The sequence below is a fragment of the Panicum virgatum genome, chromosome 9N (assembly GCF_016808335.1).
Source record: "Panicum virgatum strain AP13 chromosome 9N, P.virgatum_v5, whole genome shotgun sequence".
Taxonomy (NCBI): Eukaryota; Viridiplantae; Streptophyta; class Magnoliopsida; order Poales; family Poaceae; genus Panicum; species Panicum virgatum.
Window position 1 is genome coordinate 50,968,594 of NC_053153.1, and position 22,571 is coordinate 50,991,164.

The following is a 22,571-nucleotide window of genomic DNA, read 5'->3' on the forward strand; positions in this document are numbered from 1 at the left end:
CCATACACAAGTTCAAAAGGAGTAACTTTAGTAGCACCATGTCGAGATATACGATGAGCCCATAATATTTCGGATAACACTTCATGCCACCTCTTAGGATTTTCTTCTATCTTTTTCTTGATAAGTTGATCAAAATCTTATTACTTGACTAGGCCTGTCCATTTGTCTGAGCATAATATGGAGATGAATTGAGAAATTTAATCTTATAAGATTCGGCAAAAGCACCCACCTCCTTTGATATAAATGAAGAAGCTTGATCCGTTGTCAAAGTTTGTGGTATGCCGAATCTGTGAATAATATGCTCAGTGATGAACTCAATTACCTCCTTGTATGTCATATTTTTCAAAGGAACTGCTTTGATCCACTTAGTGAAATAATCTGTAGCAACCAACACGAAGCGAAGCCCCTTTGAAGATGAAGGATTAATTTGTCCAATGAAATCCAACCCCCAATCTCGGAATGGTGATGGTTTAATAATAGAACGCATCAACGCAACGGGCACCAATTGTAAATCACCAAACCGTTACCACTTTTCACATCTTCATAATATTTGAAACAATCAAATATCATGGTAGGCCAATAAAAACCGGCTCTTCTAAACAACCACTTCATCTTGGGAGCCGATTGACGAGGACCACAAATGCCTTCATGAACCTCATCCTTAGAAACTCTAGCCTGATCTGAGCCCAAACATTTGAGAAGCAAATCTTCGGCAGTTCGACGATAAAGCTCGTCGTCAATCAAAATATATTTAAAAGCCAAATGCCGAATATTCCTCTCTGCACCACGACCAGAATCTCTTAAATAAGATATAAGAGGAACCCTCCAATCCTGATCTTGGGCCTTGATGATCGAATCACCTTCATAGTCGAATTGACATTATCAGCAGAACTACCTGTTAGACCGGTTGTTTCAACAGGTCGGACCGGTTCGTTCAGAACCTGACACTCGGCTTTCGCCCGCATCGGCTTGCGAATGTTAAAATATTTTTTTGTAACATTATAGTCAGATGCTTGCTAAGCCAGAACGTTTGCCTTTCCGTTCTCTTCCCTCGGGAGATGTCTTATCACAAACTCATCAAATGAAGAAATAATATCAAGGCATCTATCAAGATATGCATTTAAAGAACCATTATAGTATTGGCATACCTTGGATACTTGCTGCACAACTAGAAAAGAATCCCCAAAGGCTTCAACATGCTTTACGCCCATGGATTGCAAGAATTCCAAGCCAAATAGATGTGCTTCATATTCAACTTGATTATTTATGCATTCTTCTTCTAATCGATTTGAAAATTCAAAAATAGCACTATTCGAAGAAATAAAAACAACACCAATTTCTTGACCATCATCACAAACCGATCCATCAAAGTACAACTTCCATGATGTACATGTAACGTAACCGACTTCTAGATTATGCTCGTCATTAATCCGATGGTCAACAATGAAATTCGCTACAATTTGGCCTCTCATAGATTTTAAAGATTCACAAGCCAAATCATATTCAACTAAAGCATAAGCCCACTTGCTGATCTTACCACTCAAAATCGGTTTTTGTAACATGTGTTTGATCACTTCGGTTTGACACACTACTATGCAAGTACTAGATAGTATATAATGCCTTAATAGTACAAGCATAATAGAGAGACAAACACAACTTTTCAATGAAACTATACATTGTCTCTGCATCAATAAGGCGTCAGCTTAAATATGTAATGATATACTCCTTGCCTTCGGTCTCTTGAGTCAAAATAGCTCCAATAATCTTGTCTTCAGCAGCCACATAAAGCCTGAAAGGCACTCCTCTCCTAGGTGCCTTAAGCACGGGTGGTGAAGACAAATAAATCTTGATCTTCTCAAACACTTCTTGCTGTTTTGCCCTCCAAATAAATTCGGCTTCATCTTTTAACTGAAGAATAGGAGTAAAAGCATCGATCTTCCCAGACAAGTTGGATATAAATCTTCTCATGAAATTTACCTTGCCCAAGAACTTATGCAAATCCTTCTTGCAGGTTGGAGCCTCAACTTTCTTCGTGGCTTCAATTCTCTTAGGATCAATCTCTATGCCATTCTCATGAATAATGAAGCCAAGAAACTTCCCAGCCGATACACCAAAAGCACACTTGAGCGGATTCATCTTCAAATCATACCGGCGCATCCTCTCAAGAGCAAGTCTCAAATCGGCCAAATAATAACCCAAACCAGCCGATTTAATAACAATATCATCAATGTATACTTCCAAGATGACACCAAGCAAATCATGGAAGATCAAATTCATAGCTCTCTGATAAGTTGCACCCGCATTCTTTAAACCAAAAGTCATGACAACCCACTCAAACAAACCGACCAATTCAGTACATCTAAAGGCCGTTTTAGATGCATCTTCTTCTCCCATAAATATTTGATTGTAATAGGCGTTACCATCAAGAAAGCTAATAGCACGATGTCCGGAAGCCTCATTAATCAACTTATCGGCTATAGGCATAGGATATTCATCTTTGGGAGTAGCTTTATTAAGATCTCTAAAATCAATGCACACTCTAATTTTCCCCGAGTTCTTTTTTTCAGCAGGCACAATATTAGAGATCCAATCAGCGTAATGACAAGACCAAATAAACCCAGCATCAAGTAAATGATTTATTTCATCTTTAATTCGGTCATACATAACGGGATTGAAACGCCTAGCCGATTGCTTATAAGGTCTAAAACCGGCTTTAATTGGTAAACGATACTCAACAAGATCACGACTCAAATTAGGCATTTCATGATATTCCCAAGCAAAGCATTTAACATATTCTTTCAATAAATCAATTAAATCGGCTTTATATTCAATCAACAAATTTTTGTTTAAAGGTCAGCCTAGGAACAGTCCCATCAACAATATCTACCTTTTCTAAAGGATCAGCCGATGTAAAACCTTGGCCCAGCTTGTCCAGATCATCAAAATCTTTAATGGCTTCACACATATCATTTGTACACGCCCGATATTGATCTAGCCTTTGCTGCAGCCATTCTGAATTAGACCGGTCTGACCGGTCAGGGCATCCGATCTGACCGGTCGCCTCTGCGCACCGACCAGAGTCAGACCGGTCGGACCGGTCGGTGCTGGCAGTCTGACCAGTCACATCTAAAACTGCTGATGTACTCATCTGATTCACATTAAATGATTTAGCCGATTATCCATCAGCTTTAGCACAACATAAACAAATACATCCTTGGTGCAGCTGATCAAATCATAATCGGACAGATACATGCCCGATAGACACTTGACGTTGTCATGCGCACTAATAGAATCGGAATCGGCCATAGAAACAAAAGGTGAAGTATCTCAATGGACCACTTCAACCTCATCACCGATCCACTGAATAAGAAACTAGTGCAAGGTAGAAGGAACACACTGGTTTGCATTAATCCAATCCCTTCCTAGAATTAAATTGAAATTACCTTCCACCTCTAAGACGAAGAAGGCTATAGCAAGCGTTTTACTCCCGATGGTGAGCTCCATGGAAGCAACCTCCTTGGCATCAATGGGCTCAGTCCCATCGATGCCGCTGACCGTCATGTCTTGATCAGCTCTTCGTCTTGGCCACCAAGCTTCTTATATAAAGAGTAGGGCATAAGATTTACAATGGCCCCACAATCTACTAGCATGCGATTGACCGGTTTCTGTTGATGTGTCCCCTCATGTAAAGAGCCTTCAGATGGTTATCTTTCTCACTGGGCTTATGGAACATAGCCTCACAAGGTCCAAACTGAAGATGAGCCACATCCTCTTCCGGAACCACGAAGTAATCCAAAGACAAATGAACAACATTGATCTCAATGTTAGTGCGCTCCAGAGATGCCTCATAATCCACCAATTCCTCATCCTCTGGCGCTGGAATAATTGCTGGGGCTTCATCAATAGGAGTAACAGAAACAAGCACAGCTGATTCGGCCATCGGCTCTATGCTGGGCTCAACCGATCTGACCGGTTGCTCGGGGCAGTCAGACCAGTCTGGCTCACCGGTCAGACCGGTCGGCTGTGGTGGTCCAACCGGTCCTGCTGGCTGGTCAGCTGACTTGAATAGCCAAATCTTGCCTTGAGGGACCATGGGTCTGTACTTGTTGAAGTGCTTGTCCCTCATCTTTTCTGCCTCCTACTCCTTCATCTTCTTGTTGCGAAGGCACTACAACTTCCTCTTCTGCATATGAGTCAAGCGGTACCACCTAGGTTGGTGGTACTTGCCCACTGCACTGCTGCTACTGGGCTCATGATCATTAGCCATGACCGTCCTCTACACAGGAGTATCAACCATTTTTTCAAAAACCATCGGTCCTTTGCCTGTGTTGACGATCCTTAAATCAGAAATAAAACCATCAGCTCCTGCATTTTTTCATAACTTTCAAACACCAAAAGTAGTTATAGGGCTTATTTCTAACCATTTCCATGAGTTTTGGTGATTCTCGAATTGCAGGCACCCATACCTGGAATAGAGCAAAAACAGACAAAAGACGCAACACAATTGCACAGATACCCAACGCGGTGTAATACCAACAAAGAGGGCCCACAAACCAGACCAAACCGACCAACCAAGCCCCGGCACCGACCATCTGACATCAGGACCCACCAGGCAGAGACCCTGATGAAGGCGGTGGCCAGAGGCGGCCATAGGGGGTCGGCCGATCCCACCTGGAAGGCTCTCACTCTGAGTTTTGGTGGGAATGTCATTCTTATCCTCCAGAAGGCGGTTGTCAATGTTCCCATATTTGTTGAGGACAGGAACCGACCTTTTGAGCTATATAAAGAGCCTCCACACACCCTCTCAAAGAGACACCATTCACCATTCACCACTCTATTCACTTGTTGGAGAAGTAGTAGTAGGACTCCACTTGTATCATTAGAGTAGAGGGAGTGTGCGAGGAGAAGGATCAGAGAAGAGCCGGACGTGTCGGCCTCTCTTCGTCTTGTACCTTGACGGGTACGAATCACTTGAGTAAGTATCCGGAGTTCATCTTTCGTTAAGTTCTTGGTTTAGTATTCTTAAGTTATTCATTTGTTTACGGGTTCATCATCCGTTCTCGTAACGGTTGCTCTGGTAGAGGGCCTCTGATAAAGACGGGTAACCCTGTGCAACGCTAGAGTAAGTAGTCGAAGGCTTAAGCGTGGTGCTTAGGTCCTAGATTGCCTTTATTTGCCTCGTGCTCCACAGTATTGCGGGGTAGACTACAGGTGGTGACAGCCCTGTCGGTCCGCTACGAATCTGCTTTGTGGTTAGTGCACTCCCCCCTATCCGAGTATGGCGTAGAGCCACAAGCCGGAGGTCCCTAACAGTACCTGGGTCAGACCGGTACCCGAAGTAAACAAGTGACGAGCCTAAGTTTACCTTGTCTTGATCTTTAACCTTAGATAAACCACACTACACAAAGCTTGCCTACCTCTTATCCTCCTGGATTAAACTAGCCAGAAGATCTTTACACATCCGTTCCATGTGAAATCTCGATACCCTGAATACTCTCCGGGTGAAGTGCTACAACGGTATCTTCCGTGTGCTTGCGGATTATTCTGTGATCGATAAGAAATACCAACAGCCCGCATCTTTTATAGCCACTCTAACATCGCCGATCTGAACAACAACATCGGCTTTAAGCTCTTCTATGTCATTAGTGGGCTTTGGCTCCTCCCTTTTTGCCTTGATGCAGTTACTTGCCTTGAAACATGAGCTTTGCCCGGCCTCCGATAAGACCGGTCTGACCGGTCGGCGATGGCCGGTCTGATCGGTGCCCGCTGCACTGAACTCGATTGGCGTGGCCCCAATCGGTCATGCACGGATCTCCTGGAATCTTCCCCTAATTATGTGGAGGATAAGACATCGGGAAGCACTGCATCTAGATCCCTTCATCCTCTCATGTAGGATTTATAGTATTTGACGCCGGCGGCACCCATGGCATGGTAGCATACACCTTTTGGGGAGGAAACAACGTAGTAACCTCACCCCTGCGCCTGTTGGATTCCCTCCTCGGGGATATTGGCCTGTCTTGGCGCGGTGGTGGTCGCGATCTCTTTTTGAACGACCGACCTTTTTGAACAGCCTTTGTGTACTTGTTTAGCAACTGATCAAAGGTGGGCTTCTGATTAGCAGCTCTTCTCTACACCTTTGCTTCATTGGTCTTCCAAGTACCCACTTCCGGATGTTTCGGCTTGAAAGTCTAGGGACGGTCACTGGGCCGGTTTGTCCGGCTAGAAGAACCGGTCTGACCGGTCGGAGGAACGGTCTCACCGGTCGTGCCTAGGCAGCAGACTGACTATCTGATGGAGAGCTTCCTTGACCCCAAGCCTTGGAGCTCTAACAATGATCTTCAGAGTGTGTTCACCATTAGCAGTCTTCTCCTTGACAACCTCTCTGGCCAGAATCTTGTCATTAGCATTCATCGCCCTAGGGTCACCAATGACAACGTTATTCCCCTTGGCTCCCTTCGGCTTGTTCTGGCCTAATGAGTATCTGTAACAGCCCACATTTTATGAGCATGGATTAATCCTAAGAAGCTAGGGTTAAGAAGGAGAAAAGGAGATGCAAAAAGGAAAGGACGGAAAATAGAGTAAAGAAAAGTCAAACTGAGTCGAGTTTGGTCAAACTTCAACCATATTTGAAAACTTTGAATGTTGAATTCTCTAAATAGTATCAAACAACATATTTGAATAGAGGACACTCACAATAGCTGATATTTTGAAAAGTTGCTAAGCAAGTCAATCCTTAATTTGTATGAGAATACAATACAATGTGTATGCTTTGCAATATGACCAAGGTTCAAGTGTCTTGAAGATGATGATAATTTATTTGACGGACTCAAAGTTGGAAAGAAATGTTGAAACAGCCCAACACTAAGAATATTTCTAGTCTGGAATTTATAGTGAAAATGGTCAACTTTGGAGCCAAATAAAGTGATATCGCATGCAGTATCTTTGGATGAAATTACCAAAGTTGAAAGTTGGAGGTCCAGGCTTCACAGTGATACTATTTGGATATATGAAAAATGGCAAGAAGCAATTTAAATTTGAATGCAAAAGTGCTAAGTGGAATGATTTTGCTGAAAATTCTGAAACTCGTTTAAACCAGCCATTTTCAGAGCTATTTTTGACTACCATAGAGGCAAAATGAGAGGAGGTGCCTGAAAGGAAAAATGTAGCCTAATGTTAGGTCTAAAACTTTTTATTTGGAAGATTTCAAATTTTCTTAATGGAATTTGGAGACAAAAGAGCTGAAATGTTTAGATTCAGAAATATTCAGTTTCAACTCAGTGCAAACAGCCAAGTTCAGACCACTTTTTGACCATGGTAGAGGCTGAACCAAGGAAAGTGCATATGGAGAAAAATGTCAAGGAATGTCCCCTCTACAAGTTTTGTATTGGCTGATTTCAAAGTTTACTAGTGAAATTTAGAGAAAAGAGGACTGCAATTATCAGGTTCCGAGGTGTGCGCAGTTCGATTCAGTAAATGCAGAGATTGATCATCCTTATCCTGTCGCCGGTGCATTGCCTTTGCTTCGTCGGCAAAATTCAAAGGCTCCACGCGTCGATTCCGGGCAACGCCAGCAGCAAACAAGCAGGCATGAGGTGGAGAATTCGGAGGCGGTAAGAATTCGAATAAGAACTGCCGTGAGAGCGATTCATCGTCATCTACAGACAGTACATCTCCCCTCGCGCCCCTCCCTGTCCTTGCCAAAACTCGTGCTCACCCCGTCTTGGTCCGATTCCTCGCACACACCACCTCCTAGGATCACTACGAATCAGTTCGAACCCTTCCCAAGCCAAATCCATCACCACAGCTTCGAGTCCGCCATCATCTTCTTCCTCTGGTTGCCGTCGCGCAGAGAGCCTAGGTCACCGGTGAGCACCATGTTAGGGGCTCGATTTGTTTGAGTCAAGCCGTGTTCTAGGTGTTGTAGGTATACTAGGAGCTTGCGCAGCGGGAGGTTTGCCGGGCGTGGTTCCAGGGAGCTCGGAACGGCTCCTCGCCGCCGCCATGCCCGCCTGCCATGGCGGGCGCCGTGGAGATCACTGTTCCGGAGGGTTTGGGGCAGGGCGAAGAGCATGGAGAGGTTACAGGGGAGGCGAAGATAATCCTCGGCCTGGGGGATTTGGCCGGGGAGGGCCGTGTGTGGCCAGCCACCGCTGCCCGAGCTTAAGCTCAGCGTCGGCCATGGCGGGCGGCTACAGGCAGGGTAAGAGAGGGAGAAACTGGGGGCCTAGGGGCGCGGGGAGTAGGGGGTGATGGGGCGCGCCTAGGGGCCGGCCGCCGGCGTGGCCGCTGCTGGCGAGCCGCCGGGGGCTCTGCCCTGCGCGCGCGCCCAGCCCCAAAAATAGGGGAGGACCGACCACAGCGGAGGGAGCAAGAGCAAATTTGCTCCCTTCTCGTTTCCCACGTCCTCTCTATTTATATTTACAGTGACAAACAGTGTATTTACAGTGCCAAACAGTGTATTTGCTCCTTCATTTCCTCCTTCCACTGTGGACGGTCTAAGTGGAAAAAGGAAGGGCCTGGTTGAGAGAAAAAGAGAGGGGTTTGGGTGAAACAGAAGAAAGGAGTAGGGGGTTTTGTGTAAAAACTTAATTAAATTTTGTTTCTTGTGCCAAAAATTGTAGATTCATCCAAAAATTGTGAAATAAATTTTGCTAGGTTTCTTTAATTATTCTCTATGTAATAAAATATAAGAACCAAATATTTTAAATAAGAACTTTTACTTATTTAATTTCTTTATTCTAAGAGATTTAAATAAATAACTAAATCCTTATTTCTTTTTAGAAATAAAATTTTGGATAATTCTTAAATAGTTAATAGATATAATTAGGAATAGCAGATAAGGAATTTAGGTTTTGTTTTCTTAAGTAAAATAAATCAAGAAATCTTAATTAAAATTTAAAGACTTGTTTAGACTTAATTAAATTAGAAGTAAATTGTGGTTAAAGTTTTAAGGGTGTGTTAGTGTTGGATTACAACTTTATAGGGGTGTAAAGTTGTAATTCAATTCTTCCAAATGCCTTGCATTCATGCACTGACACTGCATATCATCACGATCAGAATTCGATCGAGGTCGTCCGAGCCAAGTTCGTCAAGCCGTTGCTCGAGGCTTCAGAAGAGGAGAAAGGAAGTTAATTAGGATAAAGCTCGTACAATTACTTCAAGTTGAAGTATCACCTTCCAAATCGGAGAAAGGCAAGCACCGGAGCATCTACACCTACTAATTTCCTAACTATTACTGTTATTTTCATATCATCTCATATGAATGCTTAAGTCAAGGAGTTGCGTGAAACCCATTTGATGCATGTTGAACATTCTTGATTTAAGGGCATCTTTGCTACCTTCTCAACTAGTTAGATCAAACCAAAGTGTCTAAAAGAAATCTACACTAAAAGCAACAAAAAGTCTAGATATTACTCAAAGGTTCACTTGATGAAACTAGACAATGGTTGATGATGGGTATGGTGGTCGTTGAGTACAGAGCAGAAGAGGAGTTCTAGCTCTGTGCTCACTTCCAAAGAAAGAATAAGGAACTATGGTATGTTTGACCGTAGAGAGAGCGGAACCTACCGGTCACATGCTGACATATGGAACTAGTAAGCCCAGTAGCTTGGTGGACCTAAATTCTAAAATCGAGTTTTACCCCACCTGGCATGGGAAGTTGGCGGGGTCGAAGCCTTAAACCGGTGTCGAGATCAGGCCCGATGGGGGGGGTCTGTCAGACCCGGGGCAGCGGGACTGCTTATAGGCATAGAATGTTTTAGAGTAAGGGATATCACATGGATGTACCACTTGCCTCTTTTGTAACTACCTGAATAGGCGTAGAACTAGCTACAGTACAAGAAACCTACCCGACCGTGTTGTAGTAGGACTCCAACTGTACTCGGCTAGAACTTTCCATGTAATCCTGTTGTCAGACCCGGGGTAGCAGGACTGCTTATAGGCATAGAATGTTCTAGAGTAAGGGATAGCCCATGGATGTACCTTACCTCTCTTGTAACTATCCGAATAGGCGTAGAACTAGCTGCAGTACAAAGGAAACTACCCGATCTTGTTGTAGTAGGACTCCAACTGTACTCGGTTATGACTTTCCATGTAACCCTGTTCCCCCGGATATATAAGGGCGCAGGGATCCCCTCCAAACAATCATCAACACCTAAGACAATACAAACAACCACACAGGACGTAGGGTATTACACAACTCGCAGCCCGAACCTGTCTAAATCTTTGTGTTCCTTGCACCATCGAGTTCCATAGTAGTCGATCCGTACCTACAAACCTTACTGCTAAGGGTATCCCTGAGCAGACTTGGTGGTTAACACCAACAGCTGGCGCGCTAGGTAGGGGACCTTCGCTTTCAGCACCATGGTGTTTCCTCAAGGCGCCACCTTCGTCTTCGGCTCGTGGGTCTGCGTCGCCAATGGTTCGGGCGGCTTTGACAGCCACTTCACCAACTCACCCACGCTGAAGACCACCACATCGGAAAGCTCCAACAAACTCGCTGGATCAGATGATCATGGCATCATGCTGCTTCCCGACCTCACTAAGGAGATCGAGAAGAAACTCGAAGACAACTCGAGTTCTACTCGGACTCAGATTGATCTCATACCGAATTCTACTCGGATTGAGATTCCACTCGCTCAACCCGTCCTTGGGTTGCGCAATGCGTCATCTACTTACAAACAAATGATTAGATCCATCTATGAAAACAGCTTGGATCGTTTCCTCTACGTCGAGAACCACTCAGTCACCGCCAGCCGGGAGGCACCCGTTTTTGAAGTATATCCAGATCCAGTCGGGTCATCCCAAGACAGCCTGGACTTCATCACCAGTGCGCTGGCAAAAATCCAAATCAAGTCTTACCAAAGTCATACTCTCGCAGAACTACTCGATAACCTTCGAGAAGTTGCCAGAATTAATGATCTTTCGTTTCAACATGGCACTCCCCTTGCAGCCGAGAGGGAGACGGGTTCTGGGGAAACTGTCCTAGCTGATTGCGAATCAGTCTAGAAAGCTTCTCTCCCGAACGTCTGGTTCCGGTGATCATCCAACAAGCTGGAGGTGGTCCAAGTCATCATGATCCCATTGAAGCCTTGGATCATATTTCAGAAGACAATTTGACCCTAGACGCTCCACAAGATGAGGATGAAGCCACTCGCACAGCTCGCACGACAAGAAATCAATGTAAAGGAGAACGCAGGGTTTGAGCTGCTGAGCGATCTCCCCTTCCCCCGCGCAACCTCAACAATGAGTTCAACAACGTCGCGGATCTAGTCTTCAGAACCCCAATCTCTGCGATGACAGAAGCAACCCTGCGGCTCATGCAGATGCCTCAAAATCCGGAGATGGAACGTGTCATACACCTTGCCAAGAATGCAGTTGAACAACTCGAGAGACAGAATCCGCTGTCCTTGCTTCATGGCACCCGGTCGAGGGCCACCGCAACAGTCATACCCCAAGCAAGCCGTACTCCTGGAGGCCATCATCGTCAACAATAGCTGGAGGACCAAATTCAAAGAAACCAAGAGGATCAAGAAGTCGCAAGCATCCATCGCCCTAGGGGTGGTCAACCACCAGCAAACCAAGCTCCTGGGCCTCAACCAGGTCGCAAAAACAACCGTGGCCACAACAGAGAAGAAGTAGCCGATTCCATAGTGGACGCACGGGACATCATCAACGCAAGGCGCAGATCGCAGCTTGCAGACAATTCTGATCGCTTCCAAGCCCTCAGCAGAGTCTTCGACAACATCGAGTACCCGAAGGACTTCAAACCAACGAACATATAGAAGTACGATGGTAAGCAAGACCCTGCTCAATGGTTACGTTTATACTCGACCGCTGTTAGTGTTGCAGGAGGAGACACCAACACCAAGGTCCTCTACTTTTCGATGGCCCTGGAGCCCACACCCCTCACGTGGCTAGAGAGCTTGGCACGCGAGTCCATACACTCATGGGATGATCTCAAGAAGGCCTTCATCGACAACTTCCAAGGGTCGCTACATCGAGTAGCTACCCGACACGCTTTGTCGATGTGCAAGCAGGAACAAGGCGAATCGATCAGATCCTACGTCAAGCGCTTCTTCGACACAAGAGCCACCATCCCCAACGTTGCTGATGATGACATCATCGACTACTTCTAGAGCGGCATCACTGTCCAATCTCTATACCGTGACTTTGGGCGCAATCGCCTTAAAATGGTAGTGGAGCTACGAGACATGATGCAGCGTTGGGCAGACGAAGAGGAGCAAGAACGCAGCCGCTTCCCACGCCGTAACAACGACAACAATGGAAAGCATCACAACAACCGTGGAGGGTCCAGGAACCAGCGGGATCCTGCGCAAGCTCATGCCTGACGATACCGTCGGTACCATGGATCGCACTCCGCGTGGTAAGAAGGGTGAAAAACCGCAGGACCAGTTCGACAAGATCCTTCACAACAAAAGGTGTCCAATCCAACCCAAGAGCAACCACTCGATGTGGGAGTGTACGATCCTACGCAAATCTTTCCAGACGGCACCTGCAGACACTCCCAAGAAAAAGCAGAACAAAGATGACGAAGACGACAAGAAAGACCCCGACGGGTTCCAACAGCAGCGAAACATTATCAACGTCAAATTTGGAGGAGATCCCAGCTTCTCCAAGCGAGCCCAGAAGCTTCTACTTAGAGAAATTCTCTCAGTTGAGCTAGCAATTCAGAGGCCACTAAAATACAGCAAGGTCCCCATCACCTTCTCCAGGGAGGATCAATGGACCAGCTTCTCTGAACCCGGAAAGTTCCCGCTAGTACTTGACCCAGTTGTCCAAGGATCCAAGCTCACTCGAGTACTCATTGATGGCGGCAGCGGGATCAACCTGATCTTCGTGAGTACATTGGCCAAGATGGGCCTCAACTACATGAGCCTACTGACTCCAAGCAAGGCTCCATTCTACGGCATTGTTCCTGGAAATTCGTCTACACCGATTGGCTCGGTCACCCTCCCAGTCACATTCGGTACATAACAAAACTTCCGGACAGAGTACATCAAGTTCGAAGTAGCCGACTTTGAATCTTCCTACCATGTCATACTAGGAAGACATGCGCTGGCTAAGTTCATGGCAGTACCAGACTATGTGTACCTGCTCCTCAAGATGCCATGCAACACAGGAGTACTCTCCCTGCGAGGAGACCTCCTCAAATCCTTCGAGTGTGACAAGGAAGCAATAGATCATGCTGCCACAATCTGAGTTCCTAGCTCCGTCAGTGAAATACTTGCTGCAGCTAAGGAACTCTCACTCAACACGGACTCAACGCCATCCAACAAATCAAGCCAGTCGTCGGTTAAATCAACCGGCAATGTGGGCACCAAGACTATACAGCTACAAGAGGGAGATGACTCCAAAACTGCCATCATCGGAGCTGGCTTGGGCGACAAATAGGAACTCGAGCTCGTCAACTTCCTTAGGGCCAATCGAGACGTATTCGCGTGGAAACCAGCGGACATGCCAGGAGTGCCCAAGGAGTTGATCGAGCATGCCCTGAAAGTTGACCCCACAGCTACACCAAAGAAGCAGCGGCTACGATGTTTCTCCCCAGACAAGCGAGAAGCCATCAAGAAGGAGCTGGCGAAACTCCTCGCAGCAGGGTTCATCAAAGAAGTCTACCATCCAGAATGGTTGGCCAACCCTGTACTCGTCCAGAAGAAAAACAACAACGAGTGGAGGATGTGCGTCGACTACACCGATCTAAACAAGCATTGCCCAAAGGATCCTTTCGGGCTACCCCGCATTGATCAAGTAATCGACTCCATGGCAGTATGTGTCATGTTATCCTTCCTCGACTGCTATTTAGGCTATCATTAGATCGCCCTGAAAGAAGAAGACCAAATCAAGACGGCATTCATCACCCCTTACGGGGCATACGCCTACAAGACCATGTCCTTTGGGTTGAAGAACGCTGGTGCCACTTATCAGCGTGCGATACAGCTGTGCTTCGCTGACCAGCTACATCGCAATATTGAAGCCTCTGTTGACGATGTTGTCATCAAAACCAAGACCCAGGATCAATTCATCACTGACCTGGAGGAAACCTTCAATAGTCTTCGAAAATTCCGTTGGAATCTCAACCCAACTAAGTGTGTCTTCGTCGTACCCTCTGGAAAACTACTCGGATTCATCGTCAGCAACCAAGGAATCAAGGCCAACCCAGAGAAGATCAATGAAATCATGGCCATGGACACCCAAGCTACTATCAAAGACATCCAAAAGCTTACAGGTTGCATGGCTGCCTTGAACCGGTTCTTGTCGAGACTTGGTGAACGAGGCCTACCCTTCTTCAAGCTCCTCAAGCGACAAGACAAATTGGAGTGGACTACAGAAGCCGTGGAAGCGCTCGAGAACCTCAAGCATCATCTCCAGTCACCGCCAATTCTTACAGCTCCACTACCAGGCGAGGAACTACTCCTCTACATCACCGCGACTACTCACGTAGTCAGTACGGCGATCGTAGTCGAACGCCCGGAGGAAGGCCATGCTTACGGCGTTAGAGATCAGTCTACTTCATCAACGAAGTACTCTCTGAATCAAAGTAATAACTGACTTCCCATTGGCGGATATACTCCACAATCGGGACGCCACTGGACGAATTTCAAAGTGGGCAGTTGAACTAGGAGCCTTGGAAATCAACTTTAAGCCAAGAACAGCAATCAAGTCACAAGCACTAGTCGACTTCTTAGCTGAATGGTGGGAAAATCAAATCCCAGCACCTCATAACGTCCCTGAGCATTGGGCAATGTACTTTGACGGCTCATTCAAGCTCGACGGAGGCGGCGCGGGAGTTTTGTTCATCTCCCCCAAGGGAGAACAATTGAAGTATGTGTTCCAAATCCTGTTCAAAGTTTAGTCAAAGACATCCTCAGGGAAATTCACGAAGGAGTTTGTGGCAACCACGCCACATCAAGGACACTAGTCGGCAAGGCTTACAGATCAGGGTTTTTTTCCTACAGTTGTTTCAGATGTAGAAGACCTTGTCAGACGATACCCCGGCTGTCAATTTTTGGCAAGAAGACTCACGTCCCAGCACACAATTTGATAACAATCCCTCTATCATGGCCATTCGCCTGTTGGAGTTTGGACATGATCGGACCTTTAACCGTAGCTCCAGGAGGATTCAATCATGTGCTGTTAGCAGTCGACAAGTTCACCAAGTGGATCGAGTACAAGCCCATTGTCAAGATTTCATCAGATAGAGCAGTGGATTTCATCTCTGACATCATTCACCGGTTTGGATTCCCACACACCATCATCACAAATCTTGGCTCCAATTTTACATCGCAGTCCTTTTGGGATTTCTTTGATAACTCTTGCATTGAGGTCAAGTATGCTTCAGTAGCTCATCCTAGAGCAAATGGTCAAGTGGAGCACATCAATGGCTTAGTACTCGATGGCTTAAAAAAAGACTCTACGACGCCAATACCAAGAAAGGTGGCAAGTGGATTCAAGAATTACCCCATGTGGTCTGGGGGCTGCAAACGCAGCCTAGCAAAGCAACTAGACAGTCTCCTTTCTTCCTCACCAATGGGTCAGAGGCTATATTACATGCGGATATCATGTGGAAATCCCCACGAGTAGAAGCCTATCAAGAAGGAGAGGCAGACGAACCTCGACAACTTGAGTTAGATTCAGTCGAAGAGGTCAGGATCAATGCTTTGACCCAATCGGCTAGATATCTTCAAGGAGTCGGGCGCTATCACGATCACAATGTCCAGCGGAGATCTTTCAACATTGGAGACCTAGTTCTACGAAGGATTCAAGATGAGACAGGATTACACAAGTTAAATTCCAGATGGGAGGGACCTTTCATCGTGTCTAAGGTCACAAGACCCGGATCATACAGAATTACTGATGCAGATGGCAACGAGGTACCCAATTCCTGGAATATTGAACACTTGCAAAGATTTTATCCTTGATCCAAGTAGCATGGTGATGTCAGTTGATCTCTTTAATAAAGCAAGGGTTTTCATCAGCTCTTCGACTACATTAAAGGCAGTTTTCAATCTGGCGGCATCATCTCCGACTACTCTCCAAAAGGTTCATCAAACCAGGGTAATCTCCATAGGTTCATACCGACATGGATAGCCTCTTCAGGATAGCTTACACAGTTTTCCATCAGGATAACTATACAAGTCACATCCTTGTCCTCGATATAAGGGCACAACCTACTCGTTGTCTCGAGAAGGTATATGGATACCTTTACTAGTTTGTCCATCTTGGGTAACTCGACGGAGTTCATCCTAGCAGGTCAAACCATAAGGAACTCCGACCTTGCGCTAAAGGCAAAACTACTCGCTCGCTCGAGTACGTTATGGATGCCACTAAAATTTGTCCTTCTGGGGTAACCCGACGGGGTTCAAACTAACTGGTCAATTTTAGTAGTTACTCCAGTCTACAAGTTAGACACCCTATTCGCCAGGCTGAGTAGGTATTGGATATTTCTAAGGTGGTTTCGTCTTGGATAGCTCGACGGGGTTCATCCTAACAGATCTATCTTAAAAATTACTCCAGTCCGTGGTCAGGACACCTTACTTACTTGCTCGAGTAGTTTATGGATATCTTTATAGTTTTTTCTATCTGGGTAATCCGACAGGATTCATCCTAATTGACCAACTGTAGAGATTACTCCATGCTAACATTCTACTCGACTGATCGAGTAGTTTGTACTTATCCTGCAATATCAGATCATATTTCTGAAGACACACCAACAGGACAAAAGCAATATATACAACGACAAGATCTTACAGAAGATGACAGGAACTATTACAGGCAGATCATTCTGCCAAGTTCTTCAAAATCTCCTCAGCAATTACTTCCGACTCTTTACAACCCTGGAATTTCTCATCAGAACAATCAGGAGCTATTCCTTTAGCTATGGGAGCTAAATTTTACTGAGGCAAGTAAGACTTGACAACTCCAATCATATGGGTAAGATAATTCTTGGAGATGGCCGTCATGACTTCGAAGAATTTCTTGGGAGCCTCCTCTAGACGCTCTACTAAAGATTTACTACTCGACGACCCCTCTTTAGAATCTACCATATCCACAATAATCTGAGCTGCTGCTACTAGTCGGTTATGGTCACTTGGAGAGCTTGATGGAAGGATACCTTAATGGTTATTCAAAGCATTGATGAAGCAATATCAAGATAAGGATCAAAATACTTGTTGACATTTCTTAGCTCAATCACTAGGAATGGATAATCCTTAGCAACAGCGCCAGAAATGCCTGTTGGCAGTCCTTAGTGAAATCACTAGAAATGAGGGCGCCGAACCCATCCTAGCAACTGCACCCAAGGGGTGCCACTCTCGTGGTATAATCAATATGATTACAGATGGATCCGCAAGCGCACGGATATACCATTGTAGCATTTCACCCGGAGAGTAAGGGTATCGTCATTTATTTGTGTCCCAAAGGACGGCAGCGGCAAAGGTATTGTACTCAACATTAACCATGACATTGTGCCTCAAGCAATAGGCAATACTCTAACAGGGGTAAGTACAGATAAATAATAAGTAAGGGTAATGCGACACAGCACACATCCACACTCCAAGAGGAAGGAATAAAGTATAGAAACTATAAAACAAAGGACTACTCTATCCTACGACAAGTCAGCTGGAGCTTAGGCTAGGTTAGGTGTCCTAGTGCTTCTAACCAAAGCTGGGGTCATGTTAGATCATGGTTAGGACTGCAGGTGCCAGAAAAATGGGATAGCGGGGAGATGGTCCAACGCCGGAGTACATCCAGTCCCGTTACCTCTTTGCATGAACTCCTACACCGAACCCGAACGTCGAGGAGTACGCTAAACGCAACACCACTGTTACGCCGGACGGACAGGGCTGTCACCACCTGCCGTCTACCCCAGTCACACCGTGGAGCACGGTCATATCAGAAGAATCCCGCATACCCGAGCACCACGCTCGTGTATGAAGTCACTACTCTAGTGCCCCCAGGTCTCCCACCCTTCGGATGGACGAGTAAAACACTAGAGCAAGCCCGAAGGCACAACGAACCTCTATCCGTACCTGGATCATCTGGCCTAACCAAGACCGTAGCATAACTTATGAACAATCAAAGCATGGATTGATAAACTATCAAGATAGTAAAGCAACCATGGCAAAACTCTATATTATGAATAGAAGTCTGACAAGTCGGATACAAAGCCATACCAGGAGCCGAGGATTGCTCAACGACCCCGAGGACGACTTGCTCGCTAAAGAGAACTAGCCTAGCTCCACTACCTAGCTAAGAGAGCAAGAGAGAGGAGAGCCTTCTTGGAGAGAATGGAATGAAGTGTGTGTGTGTGTTTGAGAGGGGGGGAGAGGCCCTATTTATATTACTTGGAGGTCGGTTTCCCGCCAACGCATATATGGATGGTGATCAGGTGCCTTGGCCGTGACTCCTCCTCGAGATGCACCTGGACGTGTTGTAGGCCAGGTTCGGCTGACCCCACCTGTCAGCCGTTCGTGCTAATCCTTTGCTGGGTGGTGATTCGTTAGATCTTATCCTTATCCTCTAGTGCATCTTGTGTGGAAGCCCCATTTCCTATGACATGTGGGCCCTCTTTGTAAGGGTGTGACGCCGGATGCGATATTCTGCGTAGTTATGTGGCGTCTGCTGCGTGTTTTCGTCTTATTCCACTCTTGCTCGTCTGAAATGTACAAAACTCGAAAACAACCGTGGAGCGAGGTTAGTGATACAAATATGTGAGTAAGGCATATAGGTTTCCTTTATTATTGAGTATAGTTGACGGGTGGAAATGGCTCTTAAGCACCATCAACAACTCCCCCAAGCTAGCCCTTTGCTCGTCCCGATCAAAGTTTTAGACTTAGGTTGTTGATCAGGAGTTGCTACAATGTCGCATTCCTGACTTCTGCCCAAGGCACAACCGAGTGTTCTTACCTTTATTCTGAATAAGTTGGCCTTGTTCGCACCTTTTACCTTACTCCTGTGGGGATTATAGCATCATCCTAATCTTTGGCGGTTGAGGGTCAAAATGGCTTGTAGAGTACCACTTACCACTCCTTTGTTCAACCGTTAATCCGGAGGTTTTATAAAGTTTTTGAAAAGAAATATTGTAGTTCCTCGGGTGATCTCTCGGTTCGCTCAAATGTGTTTCATTCCTCACCAAGGCCTTTTTATGTGCCTTTGTTTTTCCATCTTACTTCTAATGGCTCTTTTTGGTGGATCTGTAGGTATGGAGGATATAATGGCAAACTTGCTTCTCATATTTCGCTAAGTCAAAGACCGGATCCAAAGGAGGAACAAATCATAAGCCTTGATCAAGATGTGCAAGTGTGTGGATATTTTTGGTGGATGGTGGATGAAACTCCTTTATATGATTTCTCTCTCCCTTGTAACATTTTTTGTATGGGCTATATTTTCTTTTTCCCATTTGTTTTTTGACACACCTTGTGGGTGTGTGGCATACCTTCTTTGGGTATGCATCTTTTCTCTTCTTTTTTTTTGACATGCCTTGTGGGCATGTGGTATACCTTCTTTGGGTATGCATCTTTTATTTCTTTTTGTATAGCCCATACATTATGATGATTACTTTGGAGAGAGATAATCATGGCACATCTTGGAGTTTTATTTGTGGATGGATGGGGGATGTACTTGCTATCTTCCAGATGTAGAAGTATAGCATGTGAGTGGACGTATACGTGATCTTGATCATGGGCGTATGAAGTGATTCTCACAAAGGGTCACAACAATTTGACAAAGCTCAATGAGAAGACAAGTTGCATATGTAGAAAGGCTTTTCAAACTTGTAACTCATATGGCTCTGGATAGGAATTGCATATCACCGAGAAACTTTATTCTATTTTTGTATTTTCTTTTCCGGATATCAAGCATCATGTAGGTGAAGATCATAGCAACTCTTTTCAGCCATATTATAACCCACAACAACCTAGATTCGAATTCTGCTTTTTCGCTACCCACAAGTTTCAAGCTTAAGGTTTGAACATCTAGCCACCAAACTCAGAACTTAGGGAGAGCACAAGGTTGTAAATAGGCATATGAAAGGAACTAACAGAGCAACTATTCATCATCTCAACAAGGAAAAACTACACATACTGGAAAGCAAGTAAATATTTTTGGGTTTTTAAAGATTTTGTCAATTTTTATTTGATTTTAGTTATGCAAATTTTTATGGATTTTCAGAATTTTGCAAATTTTTGTTTGGTTTCATGCAAGGTTTTGGAAAGCGGTAAATGTAGAGTTTGATACAAGGTACCTCTCATGGGGATCCTCCCCCAAGCTAGTTTTAGGCTCACTTCTGCTGGTTGGGATTAAACCCAGCCCAACGGTAGTAGGCCCTCCACTCCTCCTGGGATTGCTGCTATTGCTGCTCCAGATTGCGGATCCTCTCGCCTATGTATCGCTGCCAGTTCTGTGTTGACTCGATGTGCTGGCCCAGCGACTCGTCGATGTTGGTGGTGCGCACGTTCAGCTCGCCCATCTGCCGAGTCAGAGTGGCGAAGCCTCTGGACGAAGCTGTACGTCACGGGGGACCACAAGGGCTGGAACTGGTGGACCGATGCCCTGAGGCCTGCCGTGCCCACTCGGTGGAGCTGGCACTCTGCCATGACGAACTTCCAGCCTCATATTGCTGTGGTTGAGGCTGAGGTTGCTGCTGCATGAATTCTTTCCTTCTGGCCCTGCTTCTTGTAACCCTGCCAGGAAGACCAGAAATACTATGCCGGCGGCTCTCCTCTTGTGGAACAAGAGGGATGGTTAGCGAACGGCAGTTATACAAATGATATCCCGCTTTTGGCAACGGGATTTCATTTGCATAACCAAGTGAAAAGAAAATCAAGGAGTCATCCGGACCTTTCATGAGCGTGTAGCCTTGAACCAAGTACGCCTCATCGATCATAACACGGGACTCCTCAATGAAAGGAACGGGGTTCCCGTCTAAGATTCCCATGTTTGATGCGATGCGGGTAACCAAAGAAGTGCATTCAATTGGACCCGTCATCCGAAAATTTGTGAGCCATTGCTTAACCATTGCTTGTGCGGGGGAGATTCGGATCTTGTTGACCATGGCGTATAATATCATCAACTCATCGTTGCGTACTGGTCGTGGGTCATCTCTTGGAAAGAGAGTGATAGCCACCCACTTGTGCATCAAACGAAGAGTCGGATTTTGAATGTCATTGCACCGAGGTGCAAACTTGCCATGAATAACTTGACCCGAAGTCAAACCCCAAACCTCATGTCGATCAAAACCGCGGCAAGCTTTTGCAAGGGAAACTGGCAAGCGCGTGCTAAAACCAAGGAGGTGACTGAAATTTCTCCAATTAAAATAGCGTTCAACTCCAAAAAGTCAAAAAGAAACACCATCGTCCACCTCCCGAAGAGTGCAAAGAAACTGGATGGTGAGGAGATGAGAACCATTCTCCTCAACGGGCACAAAACCATCCCATCCAATCGCATGCCAAACACGAGCGAAGTCAACGTCCATACCTATTTTTTCGAGAAGGTCCGGATCGAAGGCTCTGGTATGACCAAAGCTTCGATTCTTGATCATGGCGTAGGCTTGATGCTCGCGGTCGCCTTGCAAGTCAAGGTACGGTGCATCATCTTCATCTATTTCCATGTCCTCGGCTTGCAGTTCTTCATCTTGCTCCTCGAACTATTCTTCTTGTTCGTCTTGCTAATAATCCATTGTGGTCGGCGTTGGTGTAGGTTCGGGGGAATGACGGGAGCTCGACCCACCCCGTGAATGAGATGAGCTTGACCCTTTCATCTTCTTGAGAGCTCTGGAAAGTTTCCGACCTACACCCTTCATGCTTGCAAAAAGAACGAACAAGAACGAACGAGAACAACTCGATTCAGTTTACGTTAGTGAAATGAAAATAAAACTCTTACCCGAAAGTTGTTCCTCCAATTATGTGATCAATCTTGCAGCAAAGAATTGAGAGAGAGAGAGTGTTCTTGCAATCAAACTTGAGCCAAAATCCAAAGGAAACCCGAGCAAGAATGTGTGAGAGGGAGTGAGAGTGGAGAGAGTGAGCATGAGAGCTCATCACCCCTCTCTCGGCCTCTATTTGAAGGAAACTAGGCGAGTGCACCCGAGGAGGAGCCAGGCACAACGATCAGGAAGCCGTTGGAGAAGGTGGGGCCCAGGAGCCATTGGCCCTAGGTCTGCCAACCTGTGGGGTCGGTCGGCCCCAGGGTGGGCCCCCTGGTGCCCCCCTTTGGCCAGGTGATTCCTCAACAGTCATAAACTTTGAAAATATGGTGCACGACCAAAAGTTTGCTCGAAAAGATGTCCAAATTATTTTTCCCAAAGGATTTTAAAACTCAGAAAATGTTTTTGGTCTTTTTGTAAAAAGGGGAAAATGCTAGAAGAATTCCAGCATGCAGAAAACAAATTTGAAAATTTCAAACATGCAGTGGAGAAAAACAAATAAGGTGCAAAGAAAATGTTGAAAAGCGGAGAAAGCAAATATGAGATATATACCAATTTACCTTTGGCAAGGGTGCGTCGTTTAAAGTCCAACGTGCACGACTTTTCTCCATCGTTCTTACCATTCATC